Source organism: Schistocerca cancellata, chromosome 4, assembly GCF_023864275.1.
Source record: "Schistocerca cancellata isolate TAMUIC-IGC-003103 chromosome 4, iqSchCanc2.1, whole genome shotgun sequence".
Lineage (NCBI taxonomy): Eukaryota > Metazoa > Arthropoda > Insecta > Orthoptera > Acrididae > Schistocerca > Schistocerca cancellata.
In genome coordinates, this window is record NC_064629.1 from 905,505,409 (window position 1) to 905,519,290 (window position 13,882).

Here is a 13,882-nt window from a genome sequence, read left to right on the forward strand (position 1 = left end):
AGCAGTAGAGTATAAATTCGCGGAGTCGTTAGATATTAGAAGTAGGATGGATAGGGTATGTGCGTGCTGTGTGCGGGCGCAGGAGAACGGGCCGCGGTTCGCGAGCAGCTGAGCGTGCTGTTGGCCACGGTCAGCCGCCTTCAGGCTGCTGCCTCGAGGTTCAGAGACGGCGGAGGGTCTGGCGCGTCGCTTGAGAAACCCCAGGTGTCGCTTGCTGCGTCCGCTGACTAAGCCGCCGAGGTACCTTCTAGTGTACCCGGCGCGTTGGGGCCGCCCTCACCTCAGGGTGAGTGCCGGACTACAACGCTTTCGCGTCGCTCGAGGCGGAGGGTCAATGTGGAGGCTGTCCGGCTGGCCTCGCCCGTTCATCCTGTCAGTGGGCAGATGGCCGCTGCTTCAGCAGGGCCCGAGCAGGCACACGGGGGCAAAGGCTTGCTGGTTATTGGGAGCTCCAACGCTAGGCGGGTGATGGAGCTCCTTAGGGAAATAGCATACAGGGCTGGAAAGAATTCCAACGTGCACTCGCTTTCTCTGCTGGGGGGCCTCATCCAAGATGTAGAGACGGCCTTGCCTGCGGCTATCGAGCGTACGGGGTGCAGTCGTCTGCAAGTAGTTGCTCACATCGGCATCAGTGATGCCTGTCGCTTGGGTTCTGAGGCGATCTTCAGTTCGTACAGGCGGCTGGCGGATTTGGTGAAGACCGCTGGCCTCGCACGCGGGGTGCCAGCAGAGCTCTCTATTTGCAGCATCGTTCCCAGAGTGGATCGGGGTCCTTTGGTTTGGAGCCGAGTGGAGGGTCTCAACCAGAGGCTTCGTCGACTCTATGACGGTCTTGGCTACAGATTACTAGACTTGCGCTATTGGGTAGGGAATTGTAGGACACCGCTAGATAGGTCAGGGGTGCACTACACAAAAGAAGCGGCTACTCGGGTAGCAGAGTACTTGTGGCGTGTACATGGGGCTGGTTGCAATAAGTTGAAAGAGTATCTGGACAGTTTGAATTATAAAATTGATTACAATCATGAGGATATTAAGAAAAAGGTTGCTCAACAGTTTTCTGAAATGTATAAAACAGTAAAATCCGAAGTTGCTGAGGTTCGCAAAGACTTCCAAATGGAAGATGTGAAGCTGGAGCACAAGTTAACAGAAAAGACCGAGGCGGAATCTGAACTGTGCTCAGATAGGTTTAACGATGTTAATATAAAAGTAAACATATGTCAAGCAGAAGTAGATGCAATCAAAACTGACACTACTCATATTGTGCAAAAAGTAGATAATGTTGAAATGAGAGTAGAAAATATTAGTACTAACATTGCTAACATTGAGAGTACAGTAGCTTCAGTAACTTCTGGTAATGGTAGTATACAACACGTTGTAGCTGCAAACGCCGCATTTATCGGATGTTGGTAGTTCTTGCGGTTCGATCAAGCTAAAAATATCCACCCGCTAGATTTCTGGAACGATTTTGAAGATGTGATTCCACCAACTTGGTCTGAACGAGAGAAAATCTCATTTATTAGAAGCCATTTAGCAGGTGACGCCATGCGTTGGTCAGCTGATATTATGTTGAAGTGTAAAACATTAGCGGAATTTAAAACAGCTTTCATTAATGAGTATTGGTCTAGCAATAAGCAAAATGAAGTGTTGAGAGATATTTGGAGTGGAAAACGCTTCAATACAGGCAAGGAATCTATTAAAGAGTTTGCTAGGTCATGGATTTCACGTTTGTCACATTTGGCGGAAAAGCTGAAACCTGAAATGATAATACTAGGTCTTGAAGCCAAACTGCCATGGTGTTGGCAAACTAGAATTATATCTGCCCCTAGAGACAACCTTAATCGTTTCATTGAGTATTTGGAACGTGTAGAGCGTGTTGCTGCCAATGAGGAGCAAGCACGTAATAACAGAAATGGTAATAACACAAGTAGTAATTTTAAGAACGAGCAGAATGGCAATGTAAACATCAGAACAGTAGGTGTTCGCCATCCTAAGAGAGGTAGGAATTGGAGAAATAATTATCAGAACCAACAATGGCATCCAAATGATAATAATTTTGTTCCGAACAAAATTATGCAAGTAAAAAACAGTGCGGAAAGCAATGCTGTGCCAGTTCACTATAATGGAAATAAAGGAAACAGTAGTAGGCCGAGGCAGGAAAACGAGTTCCCGTCTATGAGGACACTGGCGCTCACCAGGCGGTTACTTTTCCTAAGCCAGTAATTACAGTAATTGGTAAGACATATCAGAATACTCAGACTAAACATGTGGATGAGGGGTCGGTAGCATCTAAGGATACAGTAGAAATATTAGATCACTCACAGTATTTAATAGATACCATGTTAGAGACGCTTTCTAAGTGGGAAGAGCTACAAAATACTGAATTGTCAGGTGAAGAAGCAGAAGAAATTCATGGTTATATTTACGATAAGGATGATGTGCTCTTATCTAAAGTGCCTGTGCAGGATGTTGATACTGTACTAATAGATTTAGGACAGGAGGTAAGTGAGAATGTAGAGGATAGCATGTTGTGGGTCGATGAACCCAGTAGCTGTGACCAGTTGTCACTTGAGAAAGAACCCGACGATAATAGTGAAAGTGGTTTAGCTGTAACTAGTGTTATGCCCGGTCTGGAGGCGCAGAATCGCTCAGACTACAGTAATTTGGGTCATGTTCAGCAAACTAAATGTAATGAAGTCGTGCGGTGTTTCGATTTAACATTAATAGACTGACTGGAAAAGGCAGCTGAAAATGTAATTCAGGAAACCCCTACACACTGTGACCTTAATGTAATGAAGACAGATGTCGATCACTTTAGGTGGAGACAAATCAAAAAGGAACTATTGGATGAGTTTGAGGAACCACCTGTACAACCTAGAATAAGCCACCCCATAATAATAGTGAATATGTTGGGTATCAATGTACGTTGTCTCTTAGACAGTGGAAGTGAGGTGAGTGCGATATCTCAGTCCTTCTTTGATGCATTACCTAGTAAAGACAAGCTTACCGTAATGAGGGTATCAGGACTAAGAATAATTGGTGCTACTGGCAAGGTGTCAAAAACGGTAAAACAAGAAGCTTTGCTGCCCTTTAACATTAATGGTAATTTAATTGATCATCCATGCTTAATTGTAAATAATCTCAGTATTGAGGTTTTAATTGGCATAGATTTCTTGTCAAAATATCAGAGTGCTGTTGACTTTGAAAGAAGCCAGTTAAAAATGGTCTTGCCGATAACCAGAGTAATTACGGTACCTTTTATTGATAAACATGTAGTAACAAATGATGAAACTTGGGAGCTGCCTACACGAGTTCTGAAAAATAGGAGATATTGGAACGAAGGTGTTAATCTTAGTAAAAGTAAGCTAAACACAGAAGAAGAAGAAGAAGCAATTATTTTGGACAAGATAGAAGCTAAATTGCAGGAAATCGATAAAATTTCAGCTAATCAGAAGGAAGAACTGAGACAGGTTTTAAAAAGGCATCATAAGGTATTTTCAAATCGACCTGGCGTGGTCAAAGGTTATGAATGTCAATTAGAGGTGAAACCTGGCCACGTGTTTTTCAGGAAGCCATACCAAATACATGTAGCTAGGAAGGAGGCGTTTCGAAAGAAGATACAGAGAATGCTAGAGTGGGGTGTGATTGAAAAAGCGGTCAATAAGCACAATAATCCTCTTGTTGTTGTACCAAAAAGAGACTGGAGTGTCAGATTGGTCTTGGACGCTCGTTGGTTGAATGAAATAGTGGTTAGGGAAAGTGATAGACCGCAGAACATGGACGAGTTATTGCAAAAGTTCCGGGGGGGGGGGGGGGGGGAATTCTTAACGTCTATGGACATCACGTGTGGATATTGGAATTTGCCACTGGCGGAAAGTTCAAGGAAGTACACAGCTTTCTTGTACGAAGGAGTTTGTTATCAATACGCTGTGATACTTTTCGGACTTAATATCTCTGTTTGTGCCTTCGTACGTGTGATGTGCCATGTTTTAGGACCAGCCTTAATTAATAAAATCACAGTCTACGTAGATGATCTGTTAATAGCAACTCCTACCTGGGAAGAACACATAGTTTTACTAGAGGAAGTGTTAGAGGCTATTGAGAGAGGTGGCATGAAACTAAAGATTGAAAAGACAGGGTGCGTTAAAGAGGAAATAGGTTTCTTGGGATATATGATAAGTGGAAAAGGTATTCTGCCTGACCCAGGCAAGCTAGTAGTCATTGAAAAATTTGAAGCTCCCAGAAACAAGAAGCAGCTGAGATCGATGTTCGGTCTTTTCGGCTTCTATAGGCGTTTTGTTAGTGATCAGGCTTAAGCGCCCTGTCTTCACCTCCTGCTGAAAAAGAATACCCCTTAGGTTTGGACAGCAGAATGCCAACAGGCGTTCCAGGTTCTTAAACAATCTTTAATTACTAGTCCTATTTTACGTCATCCTGATTTTGAAAAACCATTCTGTCTGTCTGTTGATGCTAGTGGCTATGGTTTAGCTGTGGTGATATTCCAAGTAGAAATAGAGAACGAACAAGAAGTGCACAAGACTATAGCTTTCGCAAGTCGATCTTTACAGGCAGCAGAGAGAAATTATGGCATCTCAGAACTGGAAGCATTGGCAATTGTATTTGGGGTACAGAAATTTGAGCAGTGTCTATTAGGTCACAAGATAATTGTTTACAGTGACCATAAGGCGTTGAACTTTTTAAAGACCTATAAGTTGAGGAATGCTCGTTTGGTAAGATGGTCATTGTATCTCCAGCAGTTTGACCTTGAGGTTAGATATATTCAAGGGAAAGACAATCTGGTAGCTGATGGGTTATCTAGAAGTGCGGAACTATGTGATGACGCAGGAATTATAGCAACTGACCTAAGTGAAGTACGAATGTTTGTGTTGCACGAAGTAAAGGAAGAAACTGCATTAAAGAGGGTGATTAAGAACTTGAGACGTGAGCAGAATCCAGATGACCAGCTGAAATTAGTAAAGGGCTACTTGGGAGATGCGAACTATCATAAGGTTTCGCAATACTACTGTCTGCATAAAGATGTTCTGTTTAGGAGGAAAAAGGTAGGTGTTTCTGAGTGGAAGCTGTGCTTTCCCTCCCAACATGTAGACTTACTAATCGACTATGCACACCTGAGGTACGGGCACTATGGTGCAAAGAAGTGCATTGCAAAATTAAAAGAGAAAGTTGTGTTTGACAACATGTACCGCCGTGTTGCCAAGCGTCTAGCATCTTGTGTAGTGTGCCAGAAAGTCTATGGTCCTAACACCAGAATACAAGGGGATGTGCATTCAGTAGAGCCAACTGAAACCCTAGAATTACTGGCTTGTGATTTGTTTGGCCCTCTTCCTGCTTCGTGAGGTGGGTGCACCCATGTTTTTGTTGTTGTGGATGGATTTAGTAAATATGTTAAGCTATACCCAATTAAAAGAGCAAACGCAAAAACGTTGGTAGAAAAGTTGCAAAAAGATTTCTTCATGAACGTTGGCGTTCCGAAGAGTTTGCTGTGAGACAATGGGCCTCAATTTACTTCTGATAGATTTAAAGAATGTCTGGATAAGGCCGGAGTGGAACATCTGAAAATATCTGCGTATTTCCCCCAAGGAAATATGAGTGAACGTATTATGAAAGAAATGAATAGGCTTTGCAGGACTTATTGTGCTCGGAAACACTCAAGATGGGCAGAGCACATGAAGTATTTTGAGAATGTAATTAACAACTTAAGGCATGATGCAACTGGTTTTACGCCTTGAGAATTGATGTTTGGCCAAGAACCGCACAATGTGATTGCAGATATAGTAGAATTCCCTATTCTAACACAAATATCCACAGACGAGAAGAAGTTAAAGGCTAGGGCAAATATAAGGAAAAGAGCATTGGAAAGGAAGAAGCGTCATGACGCAAAAGCTGTACCCACCAGTTTTGAAATCGGTCAGTTAGTCCTTGTCAAAACCAAGGAAAAATCAAAGAAAATAAATGCAGAAACAAAGAAATTCATGTTCGTATACCAAGGACCTTTCAGGGTCATAGGAGAACCACGTGCCAATGCATACAGGCTAGAGTACGCTAAGAGTAAAAAGCTATTCGGTCTCAGGAACGTGATCGACCTAAAGAAGTTCATAGGTAGTGAATGAATTCTGTAGGGAGGAGGTTGTTCTGTAACCACTACACAGTGTGGCAGCTGTGCAGTCCCAGCTGTGTGAGATCTTCTTTTCTTTTCAGTTCTCACTCATTCTTCATCTTTCCTATCCACCAAAGTTTCGACTCCTTCTTCGCAATACAAAAATTTTCTGTCATCGCTATCAAGCCATGAGTTCTGTAACCATTCTATCCACCGATTAGTGAAGAAAATACCTAATGTGACAAACCTAACAGTGGCATAAACAACAGAGAAGTATGATGTAATTAAGATACAAAGGTATTTGAGTAAAAAGTATGTATAGAACCCTGGTAATATTATAAGTACAAAGTTGTTGTTTTATTGGAAATGGTCCACCAACAGTAATTTAAAAAGATATACAAATTCGTGTACAAGCAGGATCTGAAGTGGCAGTGAAACCTATTGTATGCTGTAGAGCTAACTAATTAATAGTAAAAGAGATTGCTTAGTGTTATGAAAAATATGCAGGTAAGTCGTAAGAATGAACTCACTTTGTGTAGCAAGGAATGGCAGTGTAATAGAATTGAACAGTGTTTGTGGTTGAGACGTGAAGGACACGTCCTTGAATTATTTATAAGGTTGGAGCTGGCCGTTATTTGGTGTAGTGCATGACAGGACACACCTACACGTATTGAGGTTATGAGTTGGAGGCGTGAATGCGACCATACGTACAGTATGTTAGACGAGACAGAGCAGCTCATGGTGTCCTATAGGTTTGAGGAATTTAGCATTACGCTCGGCCATAATTACTTAATGCACTTTAGTGGTAGGTCGAGAGAGATTACCTGTGGTTTCAGTGACCGATCGAGTGGAAATGGATTGCCACGTGAGCAAACTGATCAGCTGCAATACACTATAGATATGAAATAAATGTGCTATCCTATGCTTTAAATTTTAATGGAGTGAGTATTACTTAAGTTCATATACTAGCAAAGTAAGTAAGTACATAATTGCAGATGTGGAACTGACACAGCAGCAGAAGACCAATAAGTGGATTTAGTAGTCAATTAAACGTAGTGTGTTTTGAACACTCAGAACTGTACTATTACCACAAGTTACTCACATGTACGAAGAAGCTGAGAAGACAACTACTAATCAAATATACTCATACAATCTCTAAGAATAAGTTAATCGAAGATGAGTCAGCTAAGTAAATAAAATACAAATGTATCAAGAATGTACTCAGCATTGGTTCAGTGTTCTGGCCCAGAAATAATAAATTGAGATTAAATAGGATTTATGATTGCATGCCTTGAGCATAAATTTTCCCTAGTACGTGACTAACGGCGTTTTGAGCCATTTGTTTACCGATTTTATGACAGTTAAGTAACCGCGAGAGTAAAATTGGAAAAGTTCTGTTAACTTTGTTCCAGTAACATATTGAAAGATAAAATGTATATATCCCCATTTCATTGTGACCCACCCTTAGATATTAAGTGAACAGAGTCTGAGGCACTCTTTTTGTTTGTTTCTACAGGACAAACCAGATAATGGCAGCCTGGTAGCTGCGTGAAAGCGTGGAGTGACTTGGACACAACTCACAGTGACCCCTCCCCTTTCCCCATGTAATATAGAGTGAACGTGAATGACGCACACCATAGCAACTTCCCCTCCTCTACCCTTGTGAATGGAAGTGTAGAACGCCAGCCAAAGCGGCTACAACCACGTGTGTAAAAACGAAATTGTCATGATTTGTGAAATTTTCTTTCAGGTTTAGAAAAGACTGCTAAGATATAATTATCTGTTTATGTATCATGAATAACTGTGTTATTTTCTTTGAATGTAAAAATAGTTACTGACAATTTAATGGATTTAAGATTTTCATAATTTTACATATTTTTATGTGTTTGTCTGTCTAAGGCAATATGTATGCCAAAGTGTTTCATTGATTTTGCTTAAATTTCGAGTGATAATGTTGCTTAAGAGGCAGTGAACATGACAGAAATTTTAATAACTGAAGTAGGTAATAAGTTTTCTTTTAATATTTCTATATGTTTACATTTCAATTTTAATTTTCATAGGGAGTTTAGCTGTACTCTTGCTTCCCTTTTAGTAATTAATTTTTTTTCATTTACATTCAAAAAAATTAAGTAGAGGGTGATGTAGGGAAGCAGCATACTCACGCCTTATAAAATTCACACCAGTCTTTCCATTGTGTGCCAGCCAGTCTGCTGTAACTAGCTCTGACGTCATAAATATTGCACAATACTTTAAAAAGAAGTAAATAACGTGAAACGTTTCTAGCATGTCAGGAGTAATACAAAATAGATATTGTTGGATATCATTTCAATTACTTTAACCATTTTCGAAATTTGGATGTTTTTCTCTAAAAATCATAGGCGCAACAGAAAAGAGCTAGAAACTTAAAAATTTATATTTAGATTCCGTTTGCATAATAATTTTGTAGAAACAGTATTCTGGATCTCACAAATTAAAATTTTAGTTGAAATTCATGATTTTCTGGTTTTTGTCTTAGAAATTAAGGAAGCAAGATAGATTAAGTAGGCGAATAAATAAAGCTAGGATGTTTAAATTTAAGTAGAAGAGAGATCCGCTATAATCATAAAAATGTCAGAAGTTTCAACAGAATAACTATAAAACTATAGCTATAGCGTATCTCCAAAGAGCAAGTTCAGAGCTCGTCTACTGTGTGTAGTGTAATTAAATAAATTCTCTCGCCCAAAATATTTGACTTAGCCACGTCAGACTTTTATTATGATTACTTACTTGTGTGATGATTGCACAATTAAATTGAAAGCTTCATCAGCCATCAGCAAAGGAAGCAATGATTTATTCGATAACTTAATGTGGTGCATTACTAGCCCAGCGGCTAGTCGGAGAGCAGATTTGATCAGGCGTTCCCTTAGCCGTCCGCACCGCAGCTTTATATGTAAGAGTAAGAATGCTGCGTGAAAAGAAGGAAGGCCACAGTTCTCTCCAGACGCTGATTAGCGCACCACCTGTGCCGGGAGTCTCGTCGCGTCGGTATCGTTGATATAAACAGTCTCGGATGCAGTAATAAGTTACTCGGGATACGCGTAGCCATGAAATCGTTTTCGACTGAAGTGTTAATTTTGGGATGACGTTAATGATCTACACTCCTGGAAATTGAAATAAGAACACCGTGAATTCATTATTGACACATTCCTGGGGTCAGATACATCACATGATCACACTGACAGAACCACAGGCACATAGACACAGGCAACAGAGCATGCACAATGTCGGCACTAGTACAGTGTATATCCACCTTTCGCAGCAATGCAGGCTGCTACTCTCCCATGGAGACGATCGTAGAGATGCTGGATGTAGTCCTGTGGAACGGCTTGCCATGCCATTTCCACCTGGCGCCTCAGTTGGACCAGCGTTCGTGCTGGACGTGCAGACCGCGTGAGACGACGCTTCATACAGTCCCAAACATGCTCAATGGGGGACAGATCCGGAGATCTTGCTGGCCAGGGTAGTTGACTTACACCTTCTAGAGCACGTTGGGTGGCACGGGATACATGCGGACGTGCATTGTCCTCTTGGAACAGCAAGTTCCCTTGCCGGTCTAGGAATGGTAGAACGATGGGTTCGATGACGGTTTGGATGTACCGTGCACTATTCAGTGTCCCCTCGACGATCACCAGTGGTGTACGGCCAGTGTAGGAGATCGCTCCCCACACCATGATGCCGGGTGTTGGCCATGTGTGCCTCGGTCGTATGCAGTCCTGATTGTGGCGCTCACCTGCACGGCGCCAAATACGCATACGACCATCATTGGCACCAAGGCAGAAGCGACTCTCATCGCTGAAGACGACACGTCTCCATTCGTCCCTCCATTCACGCCTGTCGCGACACCACTGGAGGCGGGCTGCACGATGTTGGGGCGTGAGCGGAAGACGGCCTAACGGTGTGCGGGACCGTAGCCCAGCTTCATGGAGACGGTTGCGAATGGTCCTCGCCGATACCCCAGGAGCAACAGTGTCCCTAATTTGCTGGGAAGTGGCGGTGCGGTCCCCTACAGCACTGCGTAGGATCCTACGGTCTTGGCGTGCATCCGTGCGTCGCTGCGGTCCGGTCCCAGGTCGACGGGCACGTGCACCTTCCGCCGACCACTGGCGACAACATCGATGTACTGTGGAGACCTCACGCCCCACGTGTTGAGCAATTCGGCGGTACGTCCACCCGGCCTCCCGCATGCCCACTATACGCCCTCGCTCAAAGTCCGTCAACTGCACATACGGTTCACGTCCACGGTGTCGCGGCATGCTACCAGTGTTAAAGACTGCGATGGAGCTCCGTATGCCACGGCAAACTGGCTGACACTGACGGCGGCGGTGCACAAATGCTGCGCAGCTAGCGCCATTCGACGGCCAACACCGCGGTTCCTGATGTGTCCGCTGTGCCGTGCGTGTGATCATTGCTTGTACAGCCCTCTCGCAGTGTCCGGAGCAAGTATGGTGGGTCTGACACACCGGTGTCAATGTGTTCTTTTTTCCATTTCCAGGAGTGTATTTTTAGTTTGCGGATGTCGTATTTTCACGTGCCGCTGCAGGACAGACTTGCTACCATTATTAGTGTGGCGTTTGATGAACATTATCATCAAATTATGGCGAGCATTCAGTTAAACATTTAATTTGAACAGTTATAGTTGCATCAGCGCATTAGACTCTGAACTGCTCTGGTAGCTGGATTGTGTGGATTCTTTTTGGTCTGTGACTTTCAGAATATAATGAACATATTAGAGAGAATGGTTTTTGATTATGAATCCCAGACAATCTCCTAATCCCTCAGAGTTATAAGCTGTAGCTGTAAATGTATTTCTCACATGAAGTGGGCACTGGGAATTCTAATTAGAGGCTTCATGTTTTGCTAATCACTTTCTCGTTGCCAATATTGTAGTTAGAGAGCCAGTGTTGAGAACGGCAAACAACAGCATTAAATAAATAATAGGAATATTAACAATTATTCAACCCGCTGCCCTACACACTCACCAGTCGACGTCGAGGCAGGGAAATCAGGACGCGCTCAGTGTAAAGACTCTTCAGCTATCAAGATATTAGCAGTAAATTTTCAGAATGTTCGGAATAAAGTTCCTGAATTTACTGCCTTCCAGGAAGCGTGTGGCGCGCAGAAATTCTCGGAACTGAGACCTATCTGAACCCTGTGATACGAAGTTCTGAAATATTTAGTGAGGGTTGGAACATGTATCGGAAAGACAGATTAGACATTGTAGGAGGTAGTGTCTTCATTGCAGTTGACCAAAATACTGTGTCTACTGAGGTCGAAGTAGAGTGTGATTGTGAAGATATCTGGGCTAGGAGAAATAAAGTTAATTGTTGGGTGTTATTACGGGCCACCAGGTTCCACCGTGACAGTTCTAGAATCATTCAAATGGAGTCAACACTCTGTATCGCAGAAGTACCCGGATCATGCTATATTAGTCGGAGGCGACTTCGACCTACCTAGTATAGACTGGGATGTCTATGGATTCATTACAGGTGATACAGACAAGCCGTCGTGTGAATTACTTTTGAACACATAATCCGAAAACTGTCTTGAGCAGTTAAATCGATAGCCAACGCGTAATGGAAACATTTTAGATCTGGGAGCCACGAACAGACCAGTCCTGATCGACGATGCCGGTGTTGAGACTGGGACTAGTGATCATGATGTTGTCATTACGACTATGGTTACGAAAGGTAAAAAGTTAATCAAGAAGGCTAGGAGAGTATTCTTACTAGAAAGAGCAGATAAGCAGTTGTTAGCATCGCACTTAGTAAATGAATCGACTTCATTTACTTCCGGTACGATGGACGTGGAAGAATTATGGGCAAATTTTAAACACATTTTAAGTCACGCTTTGGACAAGTATGCGCCGAAAAAGTGGGTTACGGACGGAAAAGATCCACCGTGGTTTAACAGCGCCATTCGGAGAATGCTCAGGAAGCAAAGACAGTTGCACTCGCGGTAAAAGAAAGATCGGGAGAATTAGAGATTAGTTAGTAGAGATTCGTGCTGCTGTAAAACGAGAGATGCGCGAAGCATTCAATCACTACCACCGTCATACCTTAGCAAAAGATCTTGCTGAAAACCCAAGGAAATTCTGGTCATACGTAAAATCGGTAAGCGGGTCGAAGGCTTCCATCCAGTCGCTCACTGATCAGTCTGTCCTGGAAACGGAAGACAGCAAAACGAAAGCTGAAATTTTAAATTTAGCATTTGAGAAATCTTTCACGCAGGATGATCGTACAAACATACCGCCGTTTGAGTTTCGTACAGATTCCCGTATGGAGGACATAGTGATAGACATCCCTGGGGTTGTGAAGCAGCTGAATGGGTTGAAAATAAATAAATCTTCAGGTCCTGATGGGATTCCAATTCGGTTTTACAGAGAGAGAATAATCTACTGCATTGGCTCCTTACGTAGCTTGCATTTATCGCGAATATCTTGCCCAACGTAACGTCCCGAGCGACTGGAAAAACGCGCAGGTGACGCCTGTATATAAGAAGGGTAGAAGGACGCATCCTCAAAATTACAGACCTATATCCTTAACATAGGTTTGTTGCAGGATTCTTGAACATATTTTCAGTTCACCGAGCGGGGTGGCGCAGTGGTTAGACACTGGACTCGCATTCGGGAGGACGACGGTTCAATCCCGCGTCCGGCCATCCTGATTTAAGTTTTCCGTGATTTCCCTAAATCACTCCAGGCAAATGCAGGGATGGTTCCTCTGAAAGGGCACGGCCGACTTCCTTCCCAATCCTTCCCTAATCTGATGAGACCGACGACCACGCTGTGTGGTCTCCTTCCCCAAACCAACCAACCATCTCAGTTCGAATATAATGAATTTCCTTGAGACAAAGAAGTTGCTGCCCATGCATCAGCACGGCTTTAGAAAGCATTGCTCCTGCGAAACGCATCTCGCTCTTTTTTCACATGATATCTTGCGAACCACGGATGAAGGTTATCAGACGGATGCCATATTCCTTGACTTCCGGAAAGCGTTTGACTCGGTGCCCCACTGCCGACTCCTAACTAAGGTACGAGCATATGGGATTGGTTCCCAAATATGTGAGTGGCTCGACGACTTCTTAAGTAATAGAACCCAGTACGTTGTCGTCGATGGTGAGTGTTCATCGGAGGTGAGGGTATCATCTGGAGTGCCTCAGGGAAGTGTGGTAGGTCCGCTGCTGTTTTCTATCTACATAAATGATCTTTTGGATAGGGTGGATAGCAATGTGCGGCCGATTGCTGATGATGCCGTGGTGTACGGGAAGGTGTCGTCGTTGAGTGACTGTAGGAGGATACAAGATGACCTGGACAGGATTTGTGATTGGTACAAAGAATGGCAGCTAACTCTAAATACAGATAAATATAAATTAATGCGGATGAATAGGAAAAAGAATCCCGTAATATTTCAATACTCCATTAGTAGTGTAGCGCTTGACACAGCCACGTCGATTAAATATTTGGGCGTAACATTGCAGAGCGATATGAAGTGGGACAATCATGTAATGGCAGTTGTGGGGAAGGCGGATAGTCGTCTTCGGTTCATTGATAGAATTTTGGGAAGATGTGGTTCATCTGCGGGGTCAGGGATTTTCTCTGCCTCGTGATGGCTGGGTGTTGTGTGCTGTCCTTAGGTTAGTTAGGTTTAAGTAGTTCTAGGTTCTAGGGGACTTATGACCACAGCAGTTGAGTCCCATAGTGCTCAGAGCCATTTTTTTGTGGTTCATCTG